We start from the raw sequence: 11,304 nt of genomic DNA, 5'->3' as shown, positions 1-11,304 counted from the left end.
TGTAGCACCATCAAATACGCAAAATAATCAGAGGGCGCTAAATATCACCAAGGATGCCAATACGAGAACAAAAACGCATAAGGCGAACGATATCAAAAGTATCCGAGTCACCAAGAATTCTATCGAGGGACAGGTGACCGCGAGGGGCGGTCGGAAAGCAAGACACACGCTCGTCCTGGAAGTCAGGACATTCAAGAAGGACATGCACGACCGTAAGAGGGACAATGCAACTAGGACAATAAGGAGCAGGGCGGCGCTCCATCAAGTGACCATGGGTTAAGCGAGTATGGCCAATACGCAACCTCGCCAGAGCTGTTTCCCACCGCCGGTTACGGTGGAAGGAGGACGGCCACGAGGAAACACAACATTTAAGAGTACGTAGCTTGTTACCAGTAACAGACAACCAAGAAGCCTGCCAACGGGTAAGGACTGAGGAATGGATAACTGGGTAAAAGTCGGAATACGGAATGCCTTTACGAGAGATGGGACAAGAGCGGACAGCTTCCTTAGCGGCAGCATCTGCACGCTCATTTAAAGACACGCCAATATGGCTGGGAACCCAACAAAACTCAACCGACTTAAATTTACTGTGAACGAGAAACAGCCAATGCTGGATCTCGACAACTACCGGATGAACTGGATTAAAGCACCCGAGAGCCATGAGGGCACTACGAGAGTCAACAACAACCACAAAGGAAGACTGACAACGAGAAAGCAGGAGACGAAGAGCATAGAGAATAGCATAAAGTTCCGCTGTAAAGATGCTAGTCTCCGGAGGCAAGCGACACATATAAGTGCGATCAGGAAAAACAACAGAGTAACCAACACCGTCCGCTGACTTAGACCCATCGGTGAAGATAGAAACGGAGCGGGAGTGAGAAGAAAAGTGCTCGAGGAAAAGGCGTTTTAGAACTGTAGGAGGGGTAAAAGCTTTAGTGATACGAGTCAAGGATGTACAAAACCGTGGAAGAGGGACCCTCCACGGGGGCAAAGAAGGAACAACACGAGGAGAAACATCAGAAATACGAACGGAAAGAGAATCCTGTAGGCGAGATAACCGGACAGAAAGAGGGAGGTGGTGAAGAGGAACAGGAACCGCAGGAGGGGTAAAAATTAAAGCACGACAGAGGCGAGAGGAAGGATGTTGCAAGGACCGCGCAAGATAGCGAGACAGTAGCGATCACGGCGGTCCTGGAGAGACAGGAAGCCAGTGTCAACATACAAGCTAAGGACGGGAGTCGAACGAAAGGCACCAGAACTGAGGCACAACCCAGTATGGTGCAAAGCATCAAGACGGCGAAGAGTAGAAGGAGAAGCAGACGAGTAAGCAGGGCAACCATAATCGAGCTTAGACAGGACGAGAGAGGAATGTAAAGCAAGGAGAGTGCGCCTATCTGCCCCCCAAGAAGTATGGGACAAGACCCGAAGGAGGGTAAGGGACTTAGAGCACTCAACACGGAGGTAAGAGATATGGGGAGACCAAGACAAACGAGTGTCAAGGAATAACCCCAAAAGCTTCGCGGAATCTTTGTATTCAAGGGGATGACCATAAAGTGACAAAGAGGGACGAAGAACAACCCGTTTCCGCGTAAAAGTCATGGCACAAGTCTTAGAAGTAGAGAACTTGAAGCCATGACCTGTGGCCCAAGACGACACGGCATCAATTCGCAAGTTGAAGCCGGCGTTGAAGGAGAGGCGAATCATCACCCTGACAACAAAGGGTAAGATCATCGACATAGAGAGCGGAGAAGACACCAGAAGGAAGAGAGGAAAGAAGACCATTGAGGGCAACCAGAAAAAGAGTAGTGCTCAGAACACTACCCTGGGGCACACCTTCGTATTGCTGAAAAGAGGGAGAGAGAGCAGTACCAAGGCGCACCCGAAAGGAACGACGAGAGAGGAAGCTGCGGAGAAAGAGAGGGAGATGACCACGAAGGCCAAAAGAATGAAGTTGAGATAGGATATGATAACGCCAAGTGGTGTCGTAAGCCTTTTCTAGGTCAAAAAGGACGGCAATAACGGAGGTCTTCGCAGCAAAAGCAGTACGAATATAGACCTCCAAGTTCACCAGGACATCTGTCGTGCTGCAGCACTTGCGGAAACCAAATTGAGAAGGGGAGAGGAGGTGATGGCGTTCCAGGAACCACATCAGACGAACGTTAACCATACGTTCAAAGAGTTTGCAGACACAACTTGTGAGAGCAATAGGGCGAAAGTCCTTAGGGGAAGTACCCAGAGACCCCGGTTTGCGAACAGGGAGGACAACGGCATCGAGCCAGTCCTCAGGGACTGACGACGACTCCCAGATCCGATTATACAGACTCAGTAAATACTGAGACGTGCTCGGAGGGAGATGGCGAAGCATCTCATAATGAATACCATCGGAGCCCGCCGCCGTAGAACCGCAGAGGGCCAGGGCAGAACGAAGTTCAGAGAGAGAGAAGGGATCATTATAGGGAAGCTGAAGATGAGTGCAGAAATCTAAAGGACGAGACTCAAGGACAGGTTTACGAAGAAGGAAAGATTGGGGAAGATGAAGACCAGAGCTAACAGAAGAAAAGTGGGAACCCAGTTCGGAAGCGACCTGCAACGGGTCCGCCACAAGAGTATCATGGAGGTGAAGGACCGGTGAAACATCGGGAACGAACTTACCCGCTATCTTGCGGACACGCTTCCAGATCTGGGCCAGAGGGGTTTCGGACGTAATTGTCGAGACATAAGATGCCCAACATTCACGTTTAGCCGTACGGATGGCCCTACGGGCCACCGCACTCGCTTTCCGAAAGAAAAGAAAAGAATCGGTCGTCTGCCTACGGCGGTGCTTCTTCCAGGCTGCACGCTTACAGCGGACAGCCCGAGCACAGTCCGCATTCCACCAGGGAACGCACTTCCGTGGGCCCCGAGAGGAAGAGCGAGGAATAGAGCGGAGGGCGGCGTCGAAGACAGTGTCATGAAAAAGGAGGAGAGCGCGAGAGAGGGGCAGAAGGGAGAGGTCAGAGAGAGTAGCACTGAGGGAAAATAGGGTCCAGTCCGCCTTAGCAAACTGCCACCTAGGGAAAGAGAGGGAAGGGCGAAAAGAGAAAAAGGAAACAAGGATGGGGAAATGATCACTTCCATGGAGGTCATCAAGAACCTGCCATGTGAAATCTAAGTAAAGAGAAGAAGAGCAGAGAGAAAGATCAAGACAAGAAAGGGTGCGAGTTCGAGAGTCCAAATGAGTGGGCTCACCAGAATTCAGAAGAGACAGGGAAGAAGAGAGGAGAAACGGCTCAAGGAGGCGACCCCGGGTATTCGTCAGAACGTCACCCCAAAGAGAATGACGACAATTGAAGTCACCCAGCAGGAGCACAGGCTCCGGCAAGGAGTCTAGGAGGTGTTTCAAATCAGGAAGAGAGAGCGGGACACTCGGGGGGAGATAAATGGAACAAACTGTGTACCATTTCCCCACAAAGATACGAGCAGCAGAACAATGGAGAGGCGAAGGAAAAAGTAAAGGAACAAAGGGAACATCAGCCCGAATCAAGAGAGCAGAAGAATTAGAAGCCCCAGCAATGGCTGGGGGGGGGGGGGAGAGAAAGGAATAGCCACGAAAACGACCAGGACGAGCACCAAGCATCGGCTCCTGGAGACAGACACAAAGGGGCGAAACCGCGAAACCAGAAGTTGGAGTTCGAGGAAATTGGCGTAATAACCTCGAACGTTCCATTGAAGAATGGACAACGACGAGAAGAGAAAGGACAAAAACAGAGAACAAGGAAGAAACAAAGGCGAAAGACCAACAGAGCACGTTAAAGAATATCAGGGTCGGGATCAGGGTCAGCAAAGTCAGGGTTAGGGGGCATGGGTAAACTGAGCAAAGACGGAGGGAAGGAAACGGGAGAACAGATGTGGGCGGGCAGGGTCCGGAGGAGGAGGAGGAGGAGGAGACAACGGAGAGGAGCAGTCAAGGACAGCAGCAGGAAGAGGGGGAGTAGAAAGAGAGGAGCGCACCCCAGCAAGAGCAGCAACCGAAAGGGAAGCAGGGGCCAAAGAAACCTCCATAGCAGGAACAGGGGGCGCAAGCACTGAAACGGGAGGGGAAGGAGCAACAGAGCCAGAAGGAGGAGCTGAGGAAGAAAGCGAAGCCTTCTTACCCGCCGGGGAAGAGGAAGGAGAGGAGCCAGGCTTACGCTTCTGACTTAAAGAGACCGGTGTCCCAGCAACTACGTACCGGGCAACGGATTCCAGTGTCTCAACAGGAGAAGCCGAACGAGAGCACACACGACGGCCGTTAGGAGAGCGATGGACATCCGCCCGCACCGACAGGCGGCGGGGAGAGCCGATAGATGGAGGAAGAGGATGGGAAGGAGGATCGGAGGGGGACGAGGAAGAAGACACAGAAGACACGACAGACCGGGTAGAAGGAAGGGGAACCCCAGACAGAGGACCAGGAGGAGGATCCTTCGGGAGAGAACCCAAAGGGACAGAGGAGGGGGCAGTGGGCGCATCAGGGTCCAAGGCCCTGGAAACGGTTGTGAGTCTGAGGAAGGCGGGAAGGACGAGGAGAGGAAGAGCGCAACACGCGAGCATAAGAGATATTAGCATAAGGCGGGAGCCGGCGAACCTGGCGCCTCGCCTCAGGAAAAGATAAACGCTCCCGGTGCTTCAAGTTGAGGACGGCTGCCTCAAGCTTGTAATGGACACACGCACGGGAGAAGGTAGGATGGGCCTCACCGCAGTTGAGGCAACGAGCCTGGGGAGAAGCGCACTCCGACTTAGAGTGACCTTCGCCACCACACAAAGGACAGAGAGAGACAGTCCCGGAGCAGCGGAGGGCACCATGCCCAAACCTCCAGCTCTTGTTGCAGAGCCGAGGAGAAGGAATGTACTCCTGGACAGAGCACCTGGCACCAGCAAGAATGACAGAGGGTGGAAGGGTCCTACCATCAAAGGTAATCTTCACAACCCGGAGGGGTTGACGGCGACTACCACGAGGGGGACGAGTAAACGTGTCCACCTGGAGAATAGAATGGCCCTGGGCAGCGAGGATATGTCGAATATCGTCGTGGCAGTCGCGTAGGTCCCGATCACCGGTCGCAACATGGGGCGGGAGCAAAATAGTGCCAACACTGGCATTCAACTGAACGTTCTTCGAGACCCGAACGGGGGTCTCGCCAAGGCAGGATAAGGCAGCCAAGCGGGAAGCAGCATCCTGAGAAGGAGCAGCAACGACACGTGTACCGAGACGAGTGGGGTTGAAAGTAATGGAGGCATCCACGGAATCAATGAGATGTCGATGGAGGGAGAAATCGTCAGGAGGCGCAGAATCAAGAGGGAGGAGATCAAAATATTTGGCCCACGAAGCGGGACCAAACAAGGCTTGATAGGCAGCAGAACTGGAAGGAATCGAGCGAGGGCGGCCGTGACGAAGACGGCGGTGAGAACCCCCAGAGAGAGAGGGGTTAAAAGGCGCAGTAGTTACAACTAGAGAAGGAGCCACGCCAGGGGACGAGGTAGTCACCACTGGGGGCTTGGGGCTCGACCCAACCACAGAGGAGGGAGGGGAGCCAGAGGAAGGAGTCAGAGAGGCAAAGGAGGAGCAAGGTCGGGGCCCAATGCAGCGGAGGCTACAGAGCCCGGTCTTCCAATACGGACCGACTCGGGGGCTTGGTCGCCCACCCCACGAGCCTGAGAAGGTAAACCAGAAGAAGCCGAAGCAGGGGTAATCATCTTGACGAAAGAAAGAATTCACTCACGAATGTGCCCCCACACCCACCATGGAGCCACAATTAGAGGCAGGACACCCAACAAGAAGCTATCGCCGATCTTGTCGGGGCCTCCTAGGGGTGCGTCGCGAGTATACGCCCCACAAACGCCACCTTAAGAAACCGACAGTCCGTCGAGATCGGGTTCAGTGACGAAGTGGGGATTGACAATAAAAGGTTCCCCTCGCTCTCGACGTCGGGTACTGCAGTTCTACGGGTGCATGAGTATGCCTCCTCAAGCACCCGGGCGTCAAAATAGAAGAAGTCCAAGGGAAGAACCAGAACGAGCAAAAGGTCGGTAGGAAACGGCAAGCAGATAGGAGAAGAGGGGGGAGAAAAACGAAACAGAAGGAAAAGGAAAAGATGCCCAGCAGAATTGGAGAGGACGGCAGCAGGAGCACAAGGCTAGAAAAGGACAGAGGACTGTCCCAAGGAGCATCACACTCCGGCAGCCGCCCACTAAGCCCCCACACGGCGACAACGAGCTGAGCGGGGAGGGGTCTCAAGTACTAAAGCTTCCTATGTTTGCACCAATCCATCTAGACTTGGTCAAGATCAGAGATGAAAATTTTCAAACTATTTTCTACCTTGTAGAGAATTAGAGTAGATTATGGGGATAAAGCCAGTTCCAGAGAGAGGTAAATACACACGACAGGAGCGTACTTATGCTTTATTTACGGTTTTGAAACCCCCTGCTGTTGAGAAGGAACGACATGCAATTAATGATTGAATACCTGTAGGCTTCCTTGCTTTCTAGGTTTACCAAGTAATTGACCATGACTCTTCGAGTCAATGAATTGTCAAACATTTTCCTCAAAATGCCAGCTTCATCACTGAACACATTTTTAGGCCTCCGTATTTAGTCCCAAGTACAAAGTATTATGATCAAACACTCATTATTCTATGCCACACATGTTACCTAACATTTATTTCTCCTCTCTCTCTTTTTCCCGTTAACTATTTGTTCCTGAACTTGATATGTCAATCCCAATAAAGTAGTCAAAGGATTAAACGTAGACCGGAGTCAAACGAATGCCGGGTAAGAGACGTTGAGGAAGGGGACTTTTAGAAGAGAATTTGTTATGGAACGGGGTTGATCGTTGATGGAAGTTGTTTATGATGAAAAACTTCCCAGATTTGCTCAGGTTAATTTCCCTCAGCAGTGTGAGGAAGGTGTTACTGAGGCGAGGAGCAGCAGTGGGTGAGGTTCTCCCCCAGCAGGGTGAGGAAGGTGTTACTGAGGCGAGGAGCAGCAGTGGGTGAGGTTCTCCCCCAGCAGGGTGAGGAAGGTGTTACTGAGGCGAGGAGCAGCAGTGGGCGAGGTTCTCCCCCAGCAGGGTGAGGAAGGTGTTACTGAGGCGAGGAGCAGCAGTGGGTGAGGTTCTCCCCCAGCAGGGTGAGGAAGGTGTTACTGAGGCGAGGAGCAGCAGTGGGCGAGGTTCTCCCCCAGCAGGGTGAGGAAGGCGACGCAGGAGCCCAACAGCAGCATGTAGAAGGCTCCCTGCAGATGGTTGAGGCTCAGCACCACCTGCTGCCCTTCATCCTGCACGTCAAGAGTGGAAAGCGCATTGGGAATTAACAGAAGATATAATAACATGAAAGTTCAAAATATTCCACACCTCTTCGACTGAATTAGATGAAAATTACCCAATATGCATCGCTATGGATAATCTCGGTGTCTTCTTTCAGAGCCTTCCTTTTCTCCCTCGCTATATTGGCTAATACGTCTTTAGTCCAGTAGTTAATAATTCCTGCAGCATTCAAGCGAGTTACCAGTTGATTGAATCGATGGATAAAAGGTGCACCTTTTCTATAAAATAGAAATAGATGTATATAGATTTCAAGTTTATAAAATTAAATGTCTACACTTAACTGAAGCTATGTATTTTATTGTCTTCACAAAACTGTTCTCTATTGTAGAAATCATTAAGCACAAATATGCTTGATTCCACCACACGAACTCATCAACATAATTCATTTTTATTATAATGTATTTTTTCTATATACAGATAACTTTCTGTATGTTCAACACCGTGGCATCTTATCATACATGTTAGAAATCAAGAAAAAGAAGACATTAAAGTCAGTTAAAATTTGTCTTCTCTTTCGTTAATGAACGCAGTTTTTATGAGAGTTTAGTGTATTGTACGGATTCTCAAACATAGTCAGGTATTATACAAATAGTATTATATATTAATATTTAATGCAATTATTCTTTTTTGTTGATATGAAAGTTAAATGAAAAATACTGGTTGTAGTTTTCATTTTAAATAAACAAAATTTATTTATATTTATTGAAAAATTTCTTTATGTATCATAAGATTCTCCTGCTTTCTCGTAATAATTACCTTACCATAATAAAAATTTCTTATAAATTTCACAAAAGTTTATGCATAAATTAATTGGTATTTTTACACCAAATAAACATTACAATAGGTCGTCAATAATGTGAATGATAGTAGTATTCGAAGCTAGTACAACACACACACACATATATATATATATATATAATATATAATGCACTGACTTGCTTTAAACCACAAGTTTGAAGTATAGGACTTTAGACACACATCCACTAGGAGACTCGAACCCTGGCCATCAAGATGGCAGGGACGCACTTGTATCCACTGCACCATACTCAGAGCCCCCAATTAGGTGGTAATTCTGGGGTATTTAACCCCCAGACATACACCTCCTTCCCTTCTCCAGGCAACCGAGACAGTGAGGGATCACTGTCTCAGTTGCTCAGTATAAGATAACTAATATATTAAATGCACAATGAAATAGATGTTAATACCATCAAGATATGCCATTAAGATAACATAAATATCAATAATTATTATATGGCAAAATATAAATAAGTAAATGTGATCTTATATTAGAGATAAAAAATTAACTAAATGTTAGTAAATACAAAAAAAATATGACTGTATTGGAGAAACAGGTGGACACGCAAGGGCAGTCACATCAACATGCTTGTCGTAACATGTTGTTCAGTCACTATAGACCAGTAACCGGGACTTTCATAGATGAACCTTGTTTGTTGTATCCAACCCCAAGTCGGTAGTACGTTTTCAAGAGTTGTCTATATAGTACAATGAATAAGGAGGGGGGCTGAACAAAACACTATTCCCTTCACCAATATATTTACACTTAACCTGTAACTTATAATAAATAGACTATTACTATACTTATGTACATAGGTGTCTCTTTCACCCAGGACACCTGGCGCTCACATGCAGTGTTTGCCAACCCCAGGGTTTCCCCTACTCAGTACCTTTTCCAACCTTACTGGGAAACACTGGTGAGTTCACCTTTTACGTGGGCCAGCCCACTGACAGTATCACGAAGTGCCTATACCCACGGCCACTCTCTGACAGATGAGCCACACGCTGATCAGGGCCACAAAACAACCAATGCAGTGGTAGCGAACTCCTGGCAGAAGCCTCTAGCGGCCGGCTAGCAGCGCTTCCCAACTGGCACCTCACTGTCGTCTGTTTCTCCCCTAAGCCAGTCCCGGGATACGCCGATCTCTTCAAATACTAAGTAAACAGCAGTCAACACACTGCTTCAGATCGGCAGTGGCTTACTTAGTCGTCGACAAGGACTAAGTCGAGAGAACGTAGGCTGCCCAAGGTAAACTGCCATCTCCAGTACTGCTGGCTCCAGACGTCACCTCTGTGGATGTAACACGTCATCAGTTAATTGGACAGTACACTGGGGAAACCAGGTGGTAACGCTTACTCACTGGGGAGTTGACATTATGCACGTAGCACAAACTATATGGCTCTGATCTTGATCCGCCACCTCACCAGAGGTCATCCACGTCGACCTCTCTGTTGGACTAAGGCAGGAAACCAGAGCCATTTGCAGATATCACGCCACCACCAATAGATTGCGTTGTCTATGTAGCGTCCAATATCGGGTGGTTGGAGTGCAGACTCATAGATGGCGCTGGAATTACCAGGCCACACACAGATGGTTGTGACGAGTCTGTAACACATGCTGTCCTGGAACACGCGTGGAGGGGGAGTGGGAGGTTATCTCTCCTATTGTCAATCTGACACAACCTGGAAACACAGTTAATATGTAAAAAATACCTATACCAAAGTGAATATACCACCATTTCTGAATGAAAGGTGGAGACATGAGCGAGAATCACACTAACTTTTGTTGTTTGGTGGTCTCGCATCCTGACGACGAGCTACCTATGCATTTGTTATTTAGTGCATTAATAAGCAAACCTCGGTAGGAACTTAGCTATATTACGCTCGCCGGGACCCGTATCTGATGTTGACGGAGTCACTCTCGAATCCTGACATCTGCTGCTGCAAAGATGACGCAATTACGGGCCGGTGTAAACGTGAACTCCTGGACACTATATCTTATCAGCAATATGGCTGCTGATGCTCTCCTCCTCCCTCACCAGTCTCGCTCACGCATGCGCAATTGCACGAAGAGTTGATATGGAGAATTTTTCTCCTAATAATTATTCAACTATGCAAAACAATAAGGGTAGGATTTATTATAGAGGAACTAATATTATTTGCATTCTCGTCGAATAATAAATAATATGAAACGGAGTTCATATAGACGAAAAGTGCAAGGAGAAATTATTTTCTCCATGATTCTCTGTGATAACAGTGAGTACTGTTATATAGTGATCCTCAGCTAATAATGTGATTTTATTTGATCACTGGTTAATACAGTATTAGTTAACAATTCCTAGGAAAGAATACTGATATGAAGTGAGAATAGAACTTAATTCGCTGAAATGTAGATGTTATCTTTCCTCTGCTGAGTTGTTGGACGCAACCACACTATGAAGTAGGAAAAATTTGGCGAAATAATTGCGCAGTAGGAAAGTAATTAATATGTTTAATCTACAAATTAGTAATATTAGTAAATTACTGTTCTAAGTGCAAGGATGATTTATTGAAGTACTAAAAATATTGAATATGTGTAGGAGATTTCCAACATAACTCCGGGGAAAGGAGGGGGGGGGGGGAGATCTCGGGTCGCAGTTCAATGTTAAGTACTGTCATACCTGTCTCTCTACCCTGAAATAATATTCGTGGGTTAGTACGTTAGTACGCACATAACGGATGTCCCGAATCTGTCGAACAGATGTGACTCTAAGTATTTTAGGGAGGGACATGAATTAAATGTTGAAAAATATAAATTGATTAAGTCATCTGAAATCAAGAACACTCTAAAGCTTACAGTAGATGCAATAACTAGTGTCACTATGACGTGTAATGGTTGAATTAGTTAGCCACCAAACAATTCTGCAAACTCAGAGAGTATTCTCAAGAACAAATGGCTAGGATCTGCAGTTTTGGCAGAATGAAATTATGGTATCAGTTATAATCTACATTGATGTACATTAATAATATGAAATATTATGTCATTGAAGATCAAGGAGACTTCGAATCCACAGTGAGGTCACTGTCTAAGGTCATTATGACTTGCAACTGTTAAGTTACTAGACACCAACCCATCACCAAAATCATCATGATCACCTCAAACTCAAATGAGGAATTGTCTTCACTTAGGCAGA

General features: G+C 47.6%; 1 long non-coding RNA gene across 1 annotated transcript; it reads right to left on the bottom strand.

Moving 5' to 3' along the window:
- Window positions 1-6,418: 6,418 nt before the first annotated feature.
- On the bottom strand, window positions 6,419-9,486 carry LOC138371963 (uncharacterized). The gene is made up of 3 exons (XR_011230594.1): window positions 9,059-9,486; window positions 7,392-7,554; window positions 6,419-7,287 (listed from the first exon to the last, which is right to left on the bottom strand). It is a non-coding gene; the product is annotated as an uncharacterized lncRNA (long non-coding RNA).
- Between the last annotated feature and the right edge of the window lie 1,818 nt (window positions 9,487-11,304).

The sequence above is a fragment of the Procambarus clarkii genome, chromosome 4 (assembly GCF_040958095.1).
Source record: "Procambarus clarkii isolate CNS0578487 chromosome 4, FALCON_Pclarkii_2.0, whole genome shotgun sequence".
In the NCBI taxonomy this organism is placed as follows: Eukaryota; Metazoa; Arthropoda; class Malacostraca; order Decapoda; family Cambaridae; genus Procambarus; species Procambarus clarkii.
This window is presented reverse-complemented; position numbering and strand designations above follow the sequence as displayed.